This window comes from Pithys albifrons, chromosome 2 (assembly GCF_047495875.1).
Source record: "Pithys albifrons albifrons isolate INPA30051 chromosome 2, PitAlb_v1, whole genome shotgun sequence".
In the NCBI taxonomy this organism is placed as follows: Eukaryota; Metazoa; Chordata; class Aves; order Passeriformes; family Thamnophilidae; genus Pithys; species Pithys albifrons.
The window spans coordinates 13,744,015-13,766,243 of record NC_092459.1 but is presented as its reverse complement, the minus strand read 5'-3'; the positions used below and the strand labels follow the sequence as shown (position 1 = coordinate 13,766,243).

Below are 22,229 nucleotides of genomic sequence, written 5' to 3'. Positions count from 1 at the left end.
ATGAAATAGGTGTTAACCCTCAGGACCAGCTTGGTGTAGTTTCTCGCAACATTCGGTTAATACCCACCGAGAAGTTACAGTGCAGAAACAGAAGAAAGAAAAAAGAAAACAAACCACCGTGAACTTCTCGATTATATCCCAGATTTCATTTTTCAGTGTAAAACAAAAGCTGTCTTCCCACAGAGCAGTGAAATTTGCTGTTACATTGCTTTCACCAAACTATGAATTATAACTATCTTCCAACTATGTAAGCCACAGCTCTAAGTTATACACAGCTTGAAAGACTGAAAATTTTTAACTCATGAGTAAAGAATGAGAACTTGCAACCCATTCAATGCTTTTCACTTTGCAAGTGCATCTCTGCACATTAGTTATGCCACATCACATCCCTGTTGATGAGAAATGGCATTTAATCAGGCAAAATGCAGCAACATGTTTTCCCAAAAATATGTAGAAGGTTTATGACAGTTTATATCATTCCTGTTGTTTCTTCTGCAGGTTTCTGGTGCCACTTGCTGATCCTCTTAATTCCCATGTGAATCCGCCTCTACTTTAAAAAATTCAAAGAGGATCTGAAAATGCTTTGAGAACTTTCTAAAGTACTCTTACTGCATGTTTCTTACTCTCTTCGAGGATTCATTCACCAAAACCACTCCTTAGATCAGAAAACGGGATAAGGTTTTGCAGAGCACAACTACATCAGGCTTTACCCAACTGCACAACAATTACAGGCTGCAAACGAATGTAGCGGTTTTACCCAAGGCTAAATTTTCTCCTACAGTAGGAAAGCAATTGGTCTTAAATGTCAGTGTTGCTCTATACTTGCTACTTTCTAAATAATGTTCTTGTGAGCAGAAAGACAGAAGTAATTCACACTGAACATGAACAGGCAAGTCACAATATTGTTATTATTATTGTAACTTTTAGACAAACTGACCTGCAGTGAACACTGTACGATGTAACAGAAAGACACAAAGACATTCATTTAGAGTATGTTTGAGGTTAAATCACAGGATCTTATGTCAATACGACCTTACTTTATTTATCAATAGATGTGACAAACCCAGACATACCCAGGAGACATTGTAGCAATGAAGTACTAGACAGTAGAACAGAGTTACATGTTTAATTTCTGATTTAAAGTTAAAAAAACCAAACTAAGGAAACTATATTGGATAACCTATTACACAGAAGGGCTTTTTTGGTACAGGTATTCCATATTATAACTCCTTACCATTCCAAACTTCTCAGAGCACTAAAAGTAATATTTAATATGTTCTACCTGTAAAATTCTACCTTTCCTTTAAAAAGAAATATATCAAGTAAACCACTGGAAGTTTTTTAAAAGTATATTCTAAACCCATAAATTAAACATCCTATAAAAGGTATATCAATACACATACAGATTACCATACATAGAAAATACCAAGTAAGCAGCCTCTCCAAGTAGTAATTTACAGAAAACTCTCATCAAGAGAACGTGTTAAATTCTATTAAAAAAAGGGCAAATTATTCTCTTATTAGTAAAGAAAATACACTGTCCTATGTTGTTATTTCTAGTCCAGTCATTTTTTGCCAAGTAATAATAACCAACATATAAATAGGTGGGTTTTACCTGCATATATATATCCATATACATACATACATATATATGTACACATATACATATGCATATATGTATGTATGTGTGTGTGTGTATGTGTAAATCAATCCAAAAAGCTTTCATCAATGTATATGTGTATCTATATATGTGTATATATTATGCTTCTGTGCTCTCACATGACAGGAACTCTTTTAGTCTCCAAACATCTCGATGGAATTTGATACACCTTTCCTATTACATTTTCTACTGCTAAACTAGAGGAGCTACATGAAATACATTTCTGAAGCAGCATTTCTACTACTGCAGAAAACCTCAGTCTCATCCCTGTACTCCTCCTTTTATTGCCCTCACAAGTTTAGCAGAGCCAAGAGAACACTCTCACCAACACTGCTTATCTACCTCACACAAAGTAGTCTCATTTTGTTTGAACAGTTGATTTTTTTTTCCTACAGGCGAAGGCTTTTTATCCAGTGTCAGCTTACAAATTCACTCCATGTGATGCAGTGTCATGGTTTAAACCCAGCTGGCAACGAAACCCCACGGAGCAGCTCACCCCACCACCCCCACTGCCTATTACAGGGTATTTAATAATTTCTACATTTCCTGCATAACTATATACAAATTTGTTACCACTGAATGAGCCAGCAGAACCTGTTCATATAAAGCTTCCACATCTGCAAGAATGTAAAGATTACACATGTGCAGAACCCCCATCTTTCACGTGTGTCCCTCAGAAATTTTGGGTTACTAATTAAAAAAGAGCAAGAACATCCACAGGTTAATTCTAGAGCTTTGTATCTGCTGATGGGTAGCCTGGACTGCACCCAGACCCAGGCTAAAAACCAGCCAATATATATTATGGGTTTTGCATAACAATGCATGGGAGCTGCAATTTTGTTTGGTTTTACACTTTTGGGGGACTTTGCATCTCAGTTATAAAATATTTGTTCCTACCACACCTATCTCTGTTTGCACAAAATGCAGCAAAAATAGAACTGTGACCTTGACAAAGGCAGGCTTTGAGAGATGTCAGAACAGCTTCTGTTATTTTAGGCTCTTCTCATGCATTGGAAGGACAACAGCACAATATGCTATTTTGCTGGAAGAAAGTTAAGTAAACCAATAAACACAGGGCGCTTTTTTACCGGCTAGTTGGCACATAGTGCAGATTTAGACTTGAAATAAAGGCTTCGTGTCAGTCAAGATCCATTCCTCCCATTATGTTAGGAAAAAAATACTTTTTTTTCTTTAAATGTGTAATTATTCAGTTTCAAAAGGAAGACCTTGTAACATTATACTGTATTGATTTTTAGAAAAGGTGACAGAACAGCCTCTGAGTTTTCCCACCCCCTCTGCTGAAAGCTGCTGCCTGTGTTTGCCTCCTTGTTTTTCTACTGATTGTGCCAAAATAAGAAAAAAACTAAAAAAAAAAAAAAAGAATTCTTGTGTTTAGGGTCAGAACTGAATTATTATAAAAATGCAACTACGTTAATTGTTTTAAGTCTAATGATCAAAATTAGTTTCCATAGCTCACAGAGAAATTCAACTCCATGCAGTTAAAAACATATGATATTTGTTTACAAAACAAAGGAAAAACGTACATCAAACAAAAAGGTCCAGAGTGTCATAGCTAAATATCTAACTCTGCAATCATCAAGTACAAGCCAATAAAAATACTGATTAGAATTCATTTAGTTTGACTGTCTGAGAGTCACAAGGTAAGTTAGCCTGCCCTAGCATGCTGGTTTACACCAAAAAGAGGTGCCTGTTTACACAATCTCTGTTAATGGATGCATTATTGGCATTACTTAGAAAATGGATTCAAGTTTATGATCTAAACAATAACAGACTCAGACTGTGTGGCCTTAACCAAGTCCCAACCCTCTATTTCAAGAAGGTACTCTCTAAAATACAAGCAAAATTAATGAAGCCTTTTGATCCACGCACTTTTGATTACTTCAAGCACAGATACAAAATGCATTGAAAATCAACAACAACAACAAAAAAGACAAAACCAGACTGTCTGTGAGCCTCTTTCCAGAGAAGGAAGTGTTTATAACATCATGCTTTGGTAACAAGCAATCCGGCCATCCCATCACATCCATTTTCAACCATCAGCTGAGAATTTTTGTGTCTGATAGCCATTTTAAAGGAAACTTAACAAGTAGACAGAGTTCCCCAGCATCTGGACTCAGCAACATCTGGCCCAAGGGCTGCACGTGCCTCCCATGCCGCACTTGTCCTGCCTGTCCCTGCAGTGCAGTGCCTTGCTGAGCTGTCAGCAGTGCCGGCCACACGTCAGGCTCACACCTTTGCAGCAGCAGCAGGGTCCGCGCAGGGTTTTGCTCAGCCAGTAGGGAGAAAGCCAGGCAGACCCTTTGGTTTCCTGCATGCACACAACGTCAGGAACATGAGGCTTCATTAGCTCAGTTGCCCCACAACCATCTGCAGTGCCTCCCTTCTTTGTTTACTGCAGATCCGCTGCTGACATTATCACTTGCCTAATGTATTTTGATGTTTGGCTACATAATGGCAACATAATGACTTGGTAAAGTAAATCTTTACCAACCTAAATTAAATGATCATTCCATTTATAGCTACAGGCCATATTCCAAATGCAAGAGTAATACATAACAAATGCAACACATATTCTTTTCAAAAATGCACACAAAAGAATTTCATCTTTTTCCCTTACTCCCTAGCTTTACACTTTCTCAATTTCCAACCTCTCGCCCTTCTCCCTCCAAGTCCGACACTTCTCCAGGAGAAGGAGATCAGCTCCAGGATCTCCTACAAGGGAGAAACATCATCTACAACTAAAGATGGGGCAAAAGGGTGGATGCTTTTGTTTCTTCTCAGGAAGTGAAGAAACATGTTGTGTGATTCATTCTTCCTGTAATACTCCAAAAGGAACATGGAATCTGGAAGGGTGGGAATAAAAAAATAGATTTTATCCCCTAGACAATTAAAAGCTGAGGTGAAATTGACCCTGTTCAAAACTGTAATGTTAAACTGAGATGAGATATGAGGGGTCATCTAAGTTCTCTCTCACTTAAAAACCATATTGTGTCATATCAACCCCTATTTCTGCAATTGCTTGAAAGTATAACAGTAAACAATGCAGATAAGAGCACCAAGTCTGACCTTTGCATTTTAAAAAGTTGACAGTAGTATATAACACTTTAAAAAGCACAAAGACAAAAGCCTAACAGCTTTACAATCTGTAAAAGCAAAACACCCTGATGCTGGAATCCACCTAACAAAGCCCAGATGAAGGAAGGAGAATCTTGAGATCTTCTGACACTAAGGAGGCCTCACAATTCAGAAACTAAACAGCTGCTGACTTCCACAAGCTGCTGCTGTGAGTTTCCATCTGTTCACCAGTTTTTCTAAATATTTGCCTAGCTATATGATGTTTCAGCATCACAGCATGAAAGCGATTTTATCCTTCCTCTTTGTCCCTCATGATAGGTAAGTAAGCTTCCTTCACACACCAGAACTGTGCCCAGCATCTTTACTTTTGCAAACCAGCAGAAATCCGTGGACCACGCAGTCAGAAAAGTCTCCTATTAGGAGCTTGGCAGCAACACAACTTCTGCAAAATAATTTTAAGGAAAGAATAATGTCACTACAGAACATTGCCAGCAATGGGACTACTGAAAGTGCTATTTTGAAGTACAGGCCTACTAGTCATAATGGTTTAACAACTGTAAACTAGAACTGCTAAATACAAAGTATCTTGCAAGACTAAATGATTTTATTTCAGTGTACCAGAAAGCTTCATATAATAACTCACAGACAGCTTAACAGAACAAGTTTTCTGAAGACAAAACAACAGTAAGGTCAATTATTAAACCCATCACTGCTGTTAACTTGGCACTTGGCAAGTATCATCTTGGATGAAGATGAGAGGGAGCTGTTACTGACATGCACCCACTCATCACTCTGCTCCAGCCACACACCTCCTTGTGCCCCATGCACATCCCCACGTGCCACAGCTGTTGCTCTTTCCTGGCTGCTGCGTGGAACAGATTCCAGCTGCCTCAGGCCCCCAGGCTCTGTGCAAATCCACATCCTTGCCTTGAGACACAACACCTGAGACACAGAAACAGTGTGATTGCAACACTGCTGGGAGAAAGGGGGAAGGTTTGCTCAGCCATGAGGCGGTGCCAGCTGGAATTTGTGTTCAGCCAGTCAGGAGACATTTTCTGCATGTGTTAGGGATGGCAGCAGCTGGGAAACATACAGGCTATGATTTGCTGAGAAAGTGGTTGTGCAGCCAGAATCAGTACACAGGGCAGCTAAGCAGATTAATAAACAACCCAACTCCCTGCAAGGTGGAGTATGCAAAACAAAAAGCCACAGGAATCAAATTTAGTTAGAGAAACAAAGTATTTTCATGATTCTATATCAAAGGAAAGCTAGGAGTTTGTGTTAACAACCTAACACAGCTGCATTTTCTTTTAAAACATTTTTCAAAACAAAAAGCCCCATTTTACAGAGATATTTTATCAGAGGGGATGATGGTATTTATATTTCCCACCCTATTTCTTGCTTTGCCTTCAGGAAGGAATCCAACAATGCTTTGTTTCCAGCTGGTCACCGAGTTGGCTGCAATCCCCACAGCTGGTCAGATCCACACCAAAGCTGCAGCCCTACACCTTGCTGAGCTATTGACACCACCTTGCAATGAGACATGCATCTCAAACAGCACAGTGTCTGGAATAAAACCTTTTCTGAAACAAATAATGTAGTTTAAACAAAACGCCTCCTTTGCTCAAATGCTTAACATTCCTTTAACCTGGAAAGACCTATCCTTTTAGATGACTTGTTTAATTTCTGTCCAGTCTCCACCCCTCAGCTAAGATAAAGCACCACAACAATTTCCTGTCTTCTACATCATTTAATCAATGCATGGCAATGTATATAACACTCACATGATGCATCAGCTTCCCCACTGTCACAGTATTTGTCATGTGCTCCTGCAGAAACACATGCAGAGATCTAAGTCAGCTGTTTCCTGCTCTCAGCCCGGAGAAAACCTGTGGGCAGCTCCATTTTCTTTGCTCCATGGCAAAGCCTGACACAGGAATACAGGATGGCAACGTCTGTTTTCATGTACATTTTTCTCTCATATGTGAGAAACAGTATTGCCTGTTTCCAGAGAAGAGTTTGAAGTACTCCATAAAGAGTGATATGCAATAGAAATAGCATGGCCAGAAACCAATCCTCAGCAAACGTAATCTTTGTGCATAACGGTCATTTGCGTCATACAGTAGTACTACTGTCCTACACTCATGAGGAAATCCTTCAGACTGAAGGCTGGAAGAATCAGTACCTGCAGATTGTTGTATGCAAGTACATAAGGAACTCATTATGAAAAACCCTTGCATTTATTTTTGGAATAACTTTCATTCTTCCAGTTCACAATGGGAAACTAAAAAAAGAAAATTTAATTATGCAGTCCAAGTCATGGCACAATCACTTACAGAAGTCATACTTTAACCACAGGCAAACAATAACTACTCAAAAATAGATTTACGATCTTTAAGTTAGGAAGCAACTGTGTTCTCAGAATGTAAATGTATATATTATATATATTTGTAGTTATATAACCCATACCTTTTTTTAGCTTTGATTTATTGAGATACTGCCTTCATTCTATTTCATACATATTTGAACCTACCTGCACTTTCAGTCTACAGTAGCCACTGAACTACTTGCACTCTGCTTTGCCACCTCCCTGCTCTTCAGTGAAGACATACAAAACCACTCGTGTTTGTCATCTTCTAACACCCTTCAAAGGTTTCCTTCTAAATGCCTAGAGCAATCAAATTATCTCACAATTTTCTAAAAATAAAATAAATTTTTAAAAAATCCAGAATGGCTCAGTTGATACCAGACAAAAGAATTATATGACCTGTCCTTAACAACACACCGTATGAAGTCAACTAGCAGACACTTTTGGGTAGATTTAATCACAATATATGCTAGTGGCAGAGGCTACATTTCTGTAAAAATGCAGTCTTCATGGCAATGCTAAGAAAAATAAGGATTGTCAGATTGTTCATCAATTATCCTTTGAAATCTGAAATCAAAACCACCAATTATTCCCCTATATGTATATCCATATTACTGCCATTTGTCTAACACTCCTCATCAAGGTGTTCCATTACCCTCCTGAGTTATTCTTTCTTTCACATTTCCTAGAACTCACTATAGACCTCAACTTTCAATTCATTGAATTTACATAATTGAGAAAAGTCACTTAAAATTCTCTCAAGGGAATAAGTAATAACCAACCTTACTTCAACAATTTCTTTCTCCCAGCATTCAAACACTGTACATGCTCACTGACTGGAAATCTCCTCATACTCCTGGTTTATTCTGTTTTGTACAAGCAAGGATATGACCAAAGGCAATGAGCCATTTTTATGCGAGCTAAGACCATTTTTTTTTCTCATCACAAAGAGGGTATCCAAACAAATGAACTTCTTGCTTCCAAATCTTTTGCAACACTGATTTATCAATGAACAAATCTTTTGCTGTTAGCAGTCTAGAGGCTGCAAGTTACACACAAAAAAAGGCATCTGCAATTGTTTTGCCAGCTCAAAGCTTCCTTTGTAAAAATTTTTATTACTTAAAGTCTTTTATCTACAGGTAACACAAAAGTCACAAGAGAATTCTAAACATTAAGGCATTTATGAATTTTAAACCTGAACTACAAAAATAGAGACTAAGAAGAGAGTTTGTCTTGATTTGTACTTCTCATGACTGCTACTATTCTGAATTAGAAAATATGCTCAAAGTTCATTTTCATTATAATTCAAGCCCTTATACAGTGAGAAACTTTGTATTTAAAAGCCAAAGACTATTACTTAATAATTACTGTTAATTACTTAGAGCAACAGTCAAAAAAGTAATTCACAAGAAATAGTTTATACCTATTTGTTCATTGCCAGAAATACATGTTACATACATAGAGAAGTGATTACTGTGATTATGGTGGCAAAGGTCCCACAGCACATGAGACAGCTCACTGTAACACCACTGAACAGCCTGCACAGACAGGCCAAACAATCACAGAGGAGAAGCAAACTCCAGCAGCCTGGGAAACCTATCACAGACTCATCATATGATTACAAACAGGTGACAAACCAAAATCCATAAAAGCAATTGTTTCTATTTTTATAGATGCTCTTTAGGCATTCAAATTCCCATTGAATCCACAGACCTTTATATTTAGGTGCTAAATTTGCAGAGCTATTTCAATCCCTCTGACTGCCCCATCTGTGTAACACACACAGAAACACTCAGTTGACAAGAGCTTTCCATGAGGAGGTGTGTTACAGATTACACTTCACTGCACCACGTTATAGGATGAGAGAATAGCATATCGGACGGGACCACAAGGATCATCTGATCCAGCCCTTTTGGAAAAGCACAGTCTAGACAAGATGGTGCAGCACCCTGTCCAGCTGAATCTTAAAAGTGTCCAGTACTGGGGAATTCACCACTTGCTCCTGGAGATTATTCCAGTGGTTGATTGTTCTCAGTGTGAAAAATTTTCTTATGTCTAATTAGAATTTCCCCAGGAGTAACTTGCACCCATTACACCTCATCTTTTCCATATGACTCCTCGGAAAAGAAGAAGTCTCCAGCTTCTTTGTAGCCACCGTTTAAACACTGGAAAATGGTGATAAGGTGTCCCCTAAACTTTCTTTTCTCAAGGCTGAACAAACCCAGATCTCTCAGCCCTTCCTCACATATCAGGCTGCCCAGCCCTTTCATCATCTTTGTGCCCTTCTCTGGACCCTCTCCAGCCTGTCCACATCCTTTTTTGCATAGCAGGGACCAAAACTGAATGCAGTGTTCCAGGTGCAGCCTGGTGTAATGGTTTGACCCATGGCTTCCTCAGTAACCATTGTATCTAAGGAAGTTACAAGTATTCCACACGGGTCTTCCACATAACAGTGGGGGAGTGGTTTTGGTTGTTGCTTCCGGTCCTTGGCTGAGGAGCTGGAGGGAGGTGGTGGAAGTCTGGTCCCTCCGGTCCCTGGTGTTTCTCCTGTCCTGGGTGAGATTGTTTCATTCTTGTTCCCTTTCCTTGAGGTTTTTAACTGTGTTTGTTTTGATTCATTCGGTTTCTTTGGGTTGGGTTGGTGTCTTCCCTATTTTTCGGCTAATCAATCCCCTTTTCTCCCTTCCCCTTGCCCCTGGGGGGTGGAATCCTATGTATTGTGTATACAGTGTGGTTTGTAAATGTTAGTAAATATAATTTATTCTTTTTATTCAGTTCAGTTTCTTTAGAGTGCATTTCTTTTCAGGTTTTTTTTCCTTTCCTTTGCTGGGAAGGTTCTGGGAGGGGGAAGGGGGGCCAGTCCAGGGTTGGCAACAGCTAGGCCAAACCTGCGACACCTGGCAACTGCCAAGTAGAGTGGAATAACAATTTTTTCCTCTTTGCTGGTGATGCCCCTGTTGACGAGCATCGTGTTGGTTTTCTTTGCTGTAGTGGCACAATGTTCTCTCATACTGAGCTATTGGCTCCCAGGGCCCCCAGGGCCCCTTCCAAAGAGCTGCTTCCCAGCCAGGTAGATCCCAGCCAGGCAGATCCCAGCCTGTGCTGTGCTCCTGGATTATGCTTTCCCAGGGGCAAGAGTTCACACTTGCCCTTGTTGAACTTCACGTGGCTCTCATGAACACACTCCTCCAGCCTATCCAGGTCTTCCTGGAGGATGGTGCATTCTTCCAAAGTGTCTTCTTCTCCACCCCATCTTCCCATCTTCCAGATCACTTATGAAGATATTAAAGTGCACTGGGCACAATACTGAGCCCTGGGGAACCCCACTTGTTACAGGCAGCCAAGTTTCAAGAGTAGCTATTGACCACTACCTGGCTGAGGGTGCAGCCTCTCAGCCAGTTCCCCAGACACCTCATGGACCTTTTGTAGAGTGTCACACATCAGTTTCTCCAGGAGAAGGCCATGGGAAACTCTACCAAAAGCACTGGAGAAATTCAGATGGACAATGTCCACCCCTCACTCCCCACCAACCAAGCAGGCTACTGTGTCACAGAAGGCGATTGGGTTTGTCAACCACGATTGCTGTTGGGGAATCCATGCTGTCTTTTCCCAATCACATGCTTCATCTGACTTGTTATAATCCCCAGGAGGCCTCATTCCATAACATTCCCAGGGACTGAAGACTGATGGGCCTATAATTTCCTGGATTTTGTAAGCCCTCCTTGTTGATGGGCATGACATCAGCCTTCCTCCAGTCTTCTGGGACTTCCCCAATAACCCCAACTTCTCAAATGTAATACAGAGAGAGCTCTCACGGTGACATCAGCCAGCTCCCAATACCCTTGGGTGGACATTGCCAGGGCCCATTGATTTGTAGGGGTTTCCAAAGACAATTGCCCAACAGTACTAGCAAAGACAGACATGAAGAAAGTGTTGAGAACCTCTGCCTTTCCAGAGTTGTTGGTGACTAGTTCACCTCTCCTGTTTAACAACAGGCCAATACTTTCTTTCTGTTTCTGCTTGTTGTTACATACCTGAAGAACTCTTGTGGTTTTTGACATCTCTTGCCAATTTCTATTCAAGTTGATCTTTTGCTTTTCTAACTGCATCTTTGCACACCCTGGCAAGGTCCTTGTAGTTCTCAACAGGTTTTCATTCACTTTTCCATCTTTGTTTTGCTTCTTTTTTGGTTTTGAGCAGACTCAGAAGCTCACAGTTAAGCCAAGGGGGTCTTTTGCTCTGCTTACTTGCTTCACCTTTAAAGGGGATGACCTGTTTATTATGCTTCCAGAAGAATGCTCTTGAAAAACTCCCAGCACTTGCTGGCTTCTTTATCCTCCATGGAATCCCTCCCAACTGAGCTCTGAGTGAGCTGAAGTTTGCTCTGATAAGCTCTAAAGTCTCTGTCCCAGTACGAGCCTTCAGCATGCTCAGCCACATCCCACATGCCACAATATTGTGATCACTACTGCCAAGGCTATCACCAACTGAGATACTACAAAACAGGTTTTCTCGGTCTGTGAGTAGCAAGCCCAGTAGTGCCTCTCTCCCTGGTGGCACACCTACAATTTGTATGAGGAAGCAATTCCCTGTGCATTCCAGAAACTTGATGGATGACATGTCAACTGCTGTTGTAGTTCTTCCAACAAATGTCTGGATAGTTGAAGTCACCCGTAAGAACCATGTTCTGTTGATCTGTAGCTTGCTGAAGTCATCCAAAGATTGCTTCACTGACCTTATCCTCTTGATTTGAAGGTCAATAGCAGATTCCTATTGTATGGCCCTCCTTGGAGACAACCCCTCTGATCCTGACCCAGAGCATTTCAAAGGGCTTCCATGATCACCGTAGTTAACTATTATATATTTAAGGTTCTCCTTAACATAGAGCATGACTCCTTCTCTTCTTCCCTTCCTGTCTTTATAAAATAGCCCATAGCCATCACAATCCTCTAGTCATGTGATTTTCCCACCATGTTTCAGTTATTTCTATGATATCATCACTTTCTGGCTGCACGAGGAGCTCTAGTTCCAGCTGGATGTGATGAAGTGAGCATTGCCACTTTGGACCCAACCCCTCGAGTCCTTCTCATCATAACTGGCCTCATCAAGTTGTCCAGCCTGCTGTCAAAGACTTCCTTGCCTCTTCTAGACAGGTGGATCCCACCCCTCCCTAACAGGCTATGGCCATCAAAGAGTGTCCCACTGCCGTAAAAGTCCAAACCCCTGTGACAGCATCTTCTGACAAAGTCAGAAGTTGATTCACATTATCCATCTATTTCTGGCTGCACCCTTTCCTCTGACTCGTAAAATGAAAGAAAAAGACCAATACTTTTCATTTGGACTCCCAAGACTCTGTAGTGTTCGCTGATTTTGCTTTATGCTGAACTGCTTTATGGTTACTACTATAAGAGCATCTAAACACTAAACTTGTCCACCCTCCAAAACAAACTTTTGTTAAAAAAGGTCCAACATATTTATAAATTGTGTTCAAGTTAGTAAAATTCACTAATTTTCAGACAGAACTCTTAATTTTATTCTAAGCATGTGAAACTCTACACTGAAACTCTTCAGGCCTATAAATAGCGTGATTGCCAGTCAGCCAGAAATTTGGTATCCAGAAGCTCCTACGCTGCACTTGCTAGGAATGTCAAGACTTTGAAAAATTGCATATATTATAATAGTCAAGACAAACTAATCTGTAACACAAGCACACAGAACACACTCTCTAATTATTCATTGTTTTGATGCCTAGCAGTGTCACTGTAGTTCAGCTTCCTTCTGTATTTTCCTTATAGACCAAATTTGAAGAAACATTTCAGCTAAATGTGCACACACTGTTCTGCATGCCTAAAAAAAATACAGTTTCACATATTTAGGGATTATGACACTTATTAGCGACAGAAGAATGTGAGGGGAAATGGACAGTATCTTTCAGGCAAAAAATTCCATACTGGTTTACTGACAGAAATCCAGAGGTATCCATATAGTCTCAGACCAGAATAATGAGAGTTTCTCCACGAGAGGTTTCAATCCTCTGTGTTCTATTTATGTGAAACAAAACATGTTGAGTTTATATGTCTATTTTTTGCCTCTAGTTATTTAACTATCTGTTTTCACAATGAGAATAAATCTCACTGGTTTTTCTGAAGACCACCAGGCATCCCTCCAGCCAGGGCTAAATTCAAATGGCTATTCAATACTCAGTCCTAGCTCTTCAACCATTTATAATGCTCTTGCTCTACTAGTAATCACTCTCCTCCCACTTTTAGTTGTTGGAAGAGTTGAGAAAACATTACTAGTCTGAAAACATATTCTTTTTAGGCCTTCCTGTTACTTGGAAGAAAAAATTTAAATCACAGACTCAGTCAGGGTGAAAGGGGCCACAGTGTAACACTTGGTACAACCTCTCTTCTCAAGCGGGGTCATCCTAGAGCACACTGCACAGAATTGAGTCCAGACAGTTCTGGAATATCTCCATTGAGGGAGACCCCACAATCTCTCTGGGCAATCTGTTCCAGCACACGGTCACTAAACAGTAAACAAGTTCTTCCTCATGTTTAGGTGGAACTTCCTGTGCATCAGTTTCTGTCCATTGCCTCTTGTTGTATTGTTGGCACCACCAAGAAGAGCCTGGCTCCATTCTCTTGACAACCACCCTTTAGACATTTATACACATTAATGAGGTCTCCTCTCTGTCGCCTCTTCTCGAGGCTGAACAGGTCCAGCCCCCTCAGCCTTTCATTGTATGAGAGATTCTCTGGACCTGACCAACTTTGTAGCTCTTCACTGGACAATGGCATTAGTTTGAAAAAACTGTGACAATGGAATGCTGTTTAAACTTTTCCTGATGTTAGGGAAAAATACTGTTCACTGCAACACCATTTCACATACAGTCTTATGCCAGCACACACATTCAAATTAGAAAGAGGCAGGAGGAAGAAAAAAGTTGGTGACAGTCTTGTGAGAAGAAGACAGAATTAAAAACGAGCAGATTGTAACACTCATATTTTGCTTCAGTGAGTTCAGCTGAATGCCAGAACCTTGTCATACTTCATGTCTGGAGATGGAAAGATAACAAGTGCAGACTGAAAAAGGATGGGAAAAAAAGAAACAGAAGCTGTCACGAGAAAAAGCCTTCTACTTCAAGCAGCATCAACTGTAAAGGACACCTACAAGAAGGAGCTGCAGTCCTGTCACAATTCATAGTGAATTATACACAAAGTAGCTAAAAACAGTAGTCCTAAACCTTTCAGTCTTCCATTTATTGAAGTATTTTCAGTCTGTATAAAGGCTCTACCACAGGGATCAGATGTTTCTATTATAATTGAAAGCAGTACATAGGTTAATCTTCAGCCACTAGCAAATTAAAATCAGTGACATAGGCCAAAAATTAGTTTATACATCAAAAAGTGAAAACACATGTCTCCTATAACATCTATGACTGCAACCATAAAGGAACAAATATTTCAATCCAAAGGAATAGTTATTCATCACTGCCCAAATCATACTGAACCACTGCAAAAACATGAGATCAGATTCAGAAGGCAGAGAGGGAAACCTCACACTATCAGAACTGTTGTTAAGCAGCCCAGAGAAGAGGTAACTGAGAGGAGATGTCATTAATGTGCATAAATATCTAAAGGGTGGTTGTCAAAAGGATAGAGCCAGGCTCTTCTTGGTGGTGCCAACCAATATGACAAGAGGCAACAGGGAGAAATTAATGCACAAGAAGTTCCACCTAAACATGAGGAAGAACTTCTTTATCATTTAGTGACTACATTTTGTTAGCCTAAGATAAGTTTTATGAAGTGATAATGCAATCAATTTTAATTCAATGTGAATGATGAAGCATGGGGTAGGTTTCTGTTCTCAAGGCTCACTTTGACCTCCTAACTGATGATCAGCTTGAAGGCGAAAGCATCCAATGGCAATGGTTATCCAGATCCTACAGGATAAACTCCTGAGTAATCTCATCTGACCCCATCACTGTCCCTGCTTTGAGTAGGAGGCTGGATCAGACACTTTGTTGTCCCTCATTCTATGAATTTATTTAGTTTATTTAACTGTTAATTTAACAGTAACTATGGTCATGCCACCCTGACACCCAATCCCATCAGATCTCAGAAGCTAAGCAGGGTCAGCCCTGGTTAGTACTTGGATGGGACCCCTCCTGGGAATACCGGGGGCTGTAGGTTCAAGTCCTGAGGACTTCACTGTCACTGTCCAAGCTCACTCAGCTGTGACAGATGAACCTCAGAAATCAAAGGGTGGGGCCAGTTCTGCACACTCTGTGCCTCACCTAAAAAATCCACTGCGCAGGCTGGAAGGGCACACCCACATGGGGAGAGCCCTTCCCAAATCTGCATTCACAAAGTCTAGCCATGATGATGAATCTAACTGTTTATTAATTGTTAATTTTTAATATAAAATGAGGTAAAGAAAATTATCAACTTGTTTTGTAAAAGTTTGCCACCAAATAATAATAGAGCTGCGTTCCAAGGAAAAACCATCAGTGTTTAAGAGCTTTTTGTCCCAAAATAAGCTAATTTTCTGTCTCGGTTTGAGGGAAAAACCAAAATGTTTTACCCACAAGCAGGGGAGGGGCCTCCTCCTCAATAATCACACCACTCTTTATCAAATTTAAGAAAAGGAATTTTAATACAAGAAGGATAACTGCTATATATATATATATATATATATATGTAAACAGACTAGTGCAACCCACTTCCCCAACACCATAAGAGGAAAAAAAAAAAAACAACAACAACAAAACCCAGCAGGTTTTCCTCCGGGAGAAAAGGTTATACTTAAGTGTCCTTGTCACAGCCCGCTGGCTGCAGAGTGAGTTTCAGTCCCTCTCCAGCGAAACAGACGAGCAGTGGGCTTTCAGATGGACTCAGTCTCTTTCCCTTGTGTTCCCCGTCCAAGAAGCAGAAAAGGTACGAGCGACCAGCAGCAAATCCAAGGCAGGTAGCAGCACGGCAGGAAAAAGTAATCCGAAGTAGGCAGCGGCAAGACAGCCAGGGAAAACCCCAGCAGTAACCAGCAGGGCAGCCTGCCTCCTTGGAGCCCCCACTCCCCCGTTCCGCCGAGCCAAGACTGAGGAGAATATCCAAAAAAAAACCAAAAGAGACAAACCTGCCCCCACCCCAGCGATCACAGTTAACTACTTCTTTTGTCAACCGCTGGCCTGGGCAGTTAAGTGGCAGGGGAGAGAATTTACATAATAATCCCAAACTACAACATTATCCACCCCTAAATTCTCTTCCATGCCGATACTCTACATTAAACTTAAATTTTCTTTCAAATAATTAAGTGTTTACAAATACAGTAATATGAGTCGTTTACCCAGAGATAAGTTCCCCTTGAGGTACACATCGTGTCTCTCCATCTTCCTGCATCACCCACCAGGTGGAACCAGATCCTTGAGCAAAGACAACCCCACGAATGGGTTTGCCTTTGCCTGAGGCAGGGTTGATCCAGACTGTTTTCCCTAGCATATCTCTCAGGTGTATTACAGGGACTTTGTCTCCATCTACAGTGTGAAGGGGTTCTGATTGGGCAGGGCCGGCTCGATTGACAGAGCCTCTAGTGTTGACTAGCCATGTAGCCTTTGCTAAGTGTTGATCCCAGTGTTTGAAAGTCCCTCCACCCAACGCCTTTAAAGTGGTTTTCAACAGTCCATTACACCGCTCAACTTTCCCGGCAGCTGGTGCATGGTAGGGGATATGATACACCCACTCAATGCCATGTTCTCTCGCCCAGGTAGCAACTAAGCTGTTTTTGAAATGAGTTCCATTATCTGACTCAATTCGTTCTGGGGTGCCATGTCGCCACAGCACTTGTTTTTCCAGGCCTAGGATGGTGTTCCGAGCAGTGGCGTGAGGCACTGGGTGTGTCTCCAGCCACCCTGTGGTTGCTTCCACCATGGTGAGCACATAGCGCTTGCCTTGGCGGGTCTGTGGCAGTGTGATGTAGTCAACCTGCCAGGCCTCCCCGTACTTATACTTATCCCAGCGTCCACCATACCACAGGGGCTTCACTCTCTTAGCCTGCTTAATGGCAGCACATGTCTCACAGTCGTGGATAACCTGAGAGATAATGTCCATGGTTAAATCCACCCCTCGGTCTCGTGCCCATTTATAAGTGGCATCTCTGCCCTGATGGCCCGAGGCATCATGGGCCCATCGAGCCAAGAACAGCTCTCCCTTGTGCTGCCAGTCCAGATCTGTCTGTGATACTTTCACTTGCGCAGCTCGGTCTGCCTGTTGGTTGTTGAGATGTTCCTCATTGGCCCGATTTTTGGGCACGTGTGCGTCTACGTGGCGGACTCTCACAATCAGCTTCTCTACTCGGGTGGCAATATCTTGCCATATATCGGCAGCCCAGATGGGTTTCCCTCTGCGTTTCCAATTGGTTTTCTTCCATCGGTCTAACCATCCCCAGAGAGCATTGGCCACCATCCATGAGTCGGTGTAGAGGTAAAGCTTTGGCCATTTCTCTCGTTCAGCAATGTCCAGGGCCAACTGCACGGCTTTAAGCTCTGCAAACTGACTCGACCCACCTTCTCCTTCAGTAGCTTCTGCAACTTGTCGTGTGGGACTCCATACAGCTGCTTTCCATTTGCGATTAGTCCCTACAATGCGACAGGAGCCATCGGTGAAGAGGGCGTAGCGTATTTCCTCTTTTGGCAATTGATTGTATGGTGGAGCTTCTTCCGCACGTGTCACCTGCTCTTCCTCTTCATCTGCTAGACCAAAATTTTCACCTTCAGGCCAGTTTGTGATGATTTCCAGGATCCCAGGGCGATTTGATTTTCCTATACGGGCGCGCTGCGTAATCAGGGCAATCCACTTGCTCCAGGTAGCATCAGTGGCGTGATGTGTAGAGGCAGCCTGTCCTGACAACATCCACTTCAGCACTGGTAGTCGAGGTGCCAGAAACAGCTGTGCTTCTGTGCCAATCACCTCTGAGGCGGCTTGGACTCCTTCATAGGCGGCTAGGATCTCTTTCTCTGTGGGGGTATAGTTGGCTTCAGATCCTCTGTAGCCTCGGCTCCAGAATCCAAGTGGTCGGCCTCGAGTCTCACCAGGCACCTTCTGCCAAAGGCTCCAAGACAGGCCATTATTCCCGGCGGCGGAGTAGAGCATGTTCTGTACGTCTGGTCCTGTCCTGACTGGTCCAAGGGCTACAGCCTGAGCAATCTCATGCTTGATCTGGTCAAAGGCTTGTTGCTGCTCAGGGCCCCAGTGGAAATCATTCTTCTTACGGGTTACCAAGTAGAGAGGGCTTACGATCTGACTGTATGCTGGGATATGCATCCTCCAGAACCCTATGGCACCCAGGAAGGCTTGTGTTTCCTTTTTGCTGGTAGGTGGAGACATTGCTGTGATCTTATTGATGACTTCTGTTGGAATCTGACGGCGTCCATCCTGCCACTTCACTCCCAGGAACTGGATCTCTTGGGCTGGTCCCTTAACCTTACTCCGTTTGATGGCAAAGCCAGCTCCCAAAAGGATCTGGATGATTTTCTCTCCTTTCTGAAAAACCTCTTCTGCTGTGTCCCCCCACACAATGATGTCATCAATGTATTGCAGGTGTTCTGGAGCCTCACCCTTCTCCAGTGCAGTCTGGATCAGTCCATGACAGATGGTGGGACTGTGTTTCCACCCCTGGGGTAGTCGGTTCCAGGTGTACTGCACGCCCCTCCAGGTGAAAGCAAACTGTGGCCTGCACTCTGGTGCCAGAGGAATGGAGAAGAACGCATTAGCAATGTCAATAGTGGCATACCACTTTGCTGCCCTGGACTCCAGTTCATACTGGAGCTCCAGCATGTCCGGCACAGCGGCACTCAGCGGTGGGGTAACTTCATTCAAGCCACGATAGTCCACAGTCAATCTCCATTCTCCATCAGACTTATGCACAGGCCAGATGGGGCTGTTGAAGGGTGAGTGGGTTTTGCTGACCACCCCTTGGCTCTCCAGTTCACGGATCATCTTATGGATGGGGATCACAGCATCACGGTTCGTTCGGTATTGCCGACGGTGCACTGTCGTGGTGGCAATTGGCACTTGCTGTTCCTCAACTTTCAACAGTCCAACAGCAGAAGGACTTTCTGAGAGACCTGGCAATGAGTTCAATTGTTCAATCCCTTCTGTCTGTACAGTGGCTATTCCAAAAACCCATCTATGCCCCTTTGGGTCCTTAAAATATCCATTCCTGAGGTAGTCAATGCCCAGGATACATGGGGCGGCTGGACCAGTCACAATGGGGTGTTTCTGCCAATCTCTCCCTGTCAAGCTCACTTCAGCTTCTAGCACAGTCAACTCTTGAGATCCCCCTGTCACCCCAGAAATAGAAATAGTTTCTGAGCCCACATGTCCTGATGGCATTAATGTGCATTGAGCGCCAGTATCAACCAAAGCCTTATACTTTTGTGGGTCTGATGTACCAGGCCATCGAATCCACACAGTCCAATAGACACGGTTGTCCCGTGCCTCTACCTGGCTAGAGGCAGGGCCCCTCTAACACTGATCCTGGTCATAGCGGTCAGAACCTTTTCTCGATGAGTACACCTGGGAGGTGCCCTCCTGTGGGTCAGATTCTTGCCCGTGGGAAACTGGGACTGCACTTACTCTCACTGACCTTCTTCCATTCTCCTTCAGTTCTTGTACTCGGGCTGCAAGGGCACGGGTGGGTTTCCCATCCCACCGTCCCATGTCTTCTCCATGTTTGGCCAGGAAGTACCACATCTCAGTTCGTGAGGTCTGTCCACTTCCTCTGGCTGGGGGGCGTCTGGCTCTGACTTCAGAGGTTCTCATTCGCACTGGTGCCACTTGGAGACTTTCCCTAATTTCCTCTCTGATCGCTTTTACCTCTGCAGGCAGTGTCTTGAGACTCTCAACCAATGTCTCTACAGCAGAAATACGGGCCTGCATTGGGCTGTGGGTCATGCTTTCATATATCCGGAGCTTATTTGCTACTGCGCCCACTGTTTCATGGTTCTCTTCCCTATACATGGATGCCAGGAAATCGGTGTATTCAGCTGGCCCCGAGCGTGAAAGGTCCCACCACATATGTGGTGTGCATCTGACCTTGTCAGGGTCATTATTAGCTTGCCCACCTCTTCCAAAAAGCACGTCCATCATTGCCATCTCCCTCAGACGTAAAATTCCTTCTTCCATCGTCTTCCAAGTCTTCCTAATATGATGTTCCTGCAGGATTTCTCTATAAACAAACTTCTCTCTTACACTCGTTAGAAGTCGTGCCCAGAGTGAAAGGGGCTTTGATTCCCTCACGAACACCTGTTCAATAGCCACGTCCTGGGCCAGAGCCCCCAAAAACCTGGCTTCAGCACCATCCAGTTGTAAGGTTTCACCCATAAGGTCCCAAACTCGGATCAACCAAGTCAGGATGGGCTCACCCGGGTGTCGAGCAATGTCTTTCCGCAAACTACGGAGATTATCAAATGACAATGACTCAGTGATAATCTCAGGCTCTGGGTCTGCTTGCTGTGGAGGTGCAGCAGCCCCCTCATCGTCTGCTGGATGGTCTAATTTGGTCTTATATTTCCTTTTCTGAATAGGGGCAACTTCCATAGGCTTGGCCTGTCCTCCTGGTTTAGCCTCATCCTTTTCTCCCTTCACTGTGGCATCAGGGGTTTTATTCTCTCGCTTTTCCCCCTTCACTGGGCTAGGTTTCTGAATGCATTCTGGAAAAACCCTGGCCCTACCTTCAAACATTCTGTAAGCTGCAGGGATACAACCCTGCAGAAAAACCATAAAGAGCAAGATATCTCTGGCATCCAGGGAGAATTTAAACATCTCAAAAGCTGTTGTAGCAGACTTGAATGGGGAATGGACAAAGGGTTGGGAGAAGAGATTCCCCTTTGTTCCTTCCCAAGGGTCCGTACTATTATCACTGAATCCCCAGAGGTAGCAGCTTAGGTTGCGGCAGGAAAACAGCCTGGAGAGCACCACCCACATGACATCCAAAGGCATCGAATTCATGGCACCATAAATCCAGAGTAAGAACTCAATAATAATTGCGGCTATTTGAGTTTTGCTCATTGATTTGTTGATAAGACTTAAACCTGCCGCTCCTTTTGGCATGAATTTGTACCAACAAAAAGCCAATATATTATACAGGATGGTCCTGATTAACCCTAAGCTCAAGACCCACATGGTGCCACAAAATAGCAGTTATCCTTCTTTGTTTACAAGCCCCAAATGTTGGGCGCCAAGAAATGTCTCGGTTTGAGGGAAAAACCAAAATGTTTTACCCACAAGCAGGGGAGGGGCCTCCTCCTCAATAATCACACCACTCTTTATCAAATTTAAGAAAAGGAATTTTAATACAAGAAGGATAACTGCTATATATATATATATATATGTAAACAGACTAGTGCAACCCACTTCCCCAACACCATAAGAGGAAAAAAAAAAAAAACAACAACAACAAAACCCAGCAGGTTTTCCTCCGGGAGAAAAGGTTATACTTAAGTGTCCTTGTCACAGCCCGCTGGCTGCAGAGTGAGTTTCAGTCCCTCTCCAGCGAAACAGACGAGCAGTGGGCTTTCAGATGGACTCAGTCTCTTTCCCTTGTGTTCCCCGTCCAAGAAGCAGAAAAGGTACGAGCGACCAGCAGCAAATCCAAGGCAGGTAGCAGCACGGCAGGAAAAAGTAATCCGAAGTAGGCAGCGGCAAGACAGCCAGGGAAAACCCCAGCAGTAACCAGCAGGGCAGCCTGCCTCCTTGGAGCCCCCACTCCCCCGTTCCGCCGAGCCAAGACTGAGGAGAATATCCAAAAAAAAACCAAAAGAGACAAACCTGCCCCCACCCCAGCGATCACAGTTAACTACTTCTTTTGTCAACCGCTGGCCTGGGCAGTTAAGTGGCAGGGGAGAGAATTTACATAATAATCCCAAACTACAACATTTTCTTCAAATAATCAAAATCCTTCCTAGCACTTGTGAGAGGGAAGTTGCATGAGAAGAACAGCACAGGATGAGGGCTGAAGCAGGCCCTACTGAAAAAAGTTACACTGCAGTGATGAACATTGGAGCACAACTGAGACGTTGACACATAGAATAATTGCAATAATTAC

The 22,229-nt window shown here is 43.0% G+C and overlaps 1 protein-coding gene and 1 pseudogene across 3 annotated transcripts in view; one reads left to right on the top strand and one right to left on the bottom strand.

Annotated features, from left to right (window-relative positions):
* MBOAT2 (membrane bound glycerophospholipid O-acyltransferase 2) overlaps positions 1-22,229 on the bottom strand; it is a 108,662-nt gene that overhangs the window by 43,715 nt on the left and 42,718 nt on the right. Inside the window, exon 1 of one of the 3 annotated variants that reach the window (XM_071548374.1) lies at positions 5,566-5,578. The exons of the other annotated variants lie outside the window; for them this stretch is intronic. The gene's annotated coding sequence lies outside the window, so the exon portion shown is untranslated. Of the gene's footprint in view, positions 1-5,565; positions 5,579-22,229 lie in introns of those variants that run through there. 3 annotated transcript variants of the gene reach the window in all.
* On the top strand, positions 15,204-15,319 carry LOC139669118 (5S ribosomal RNA; annotated as a pseudogene).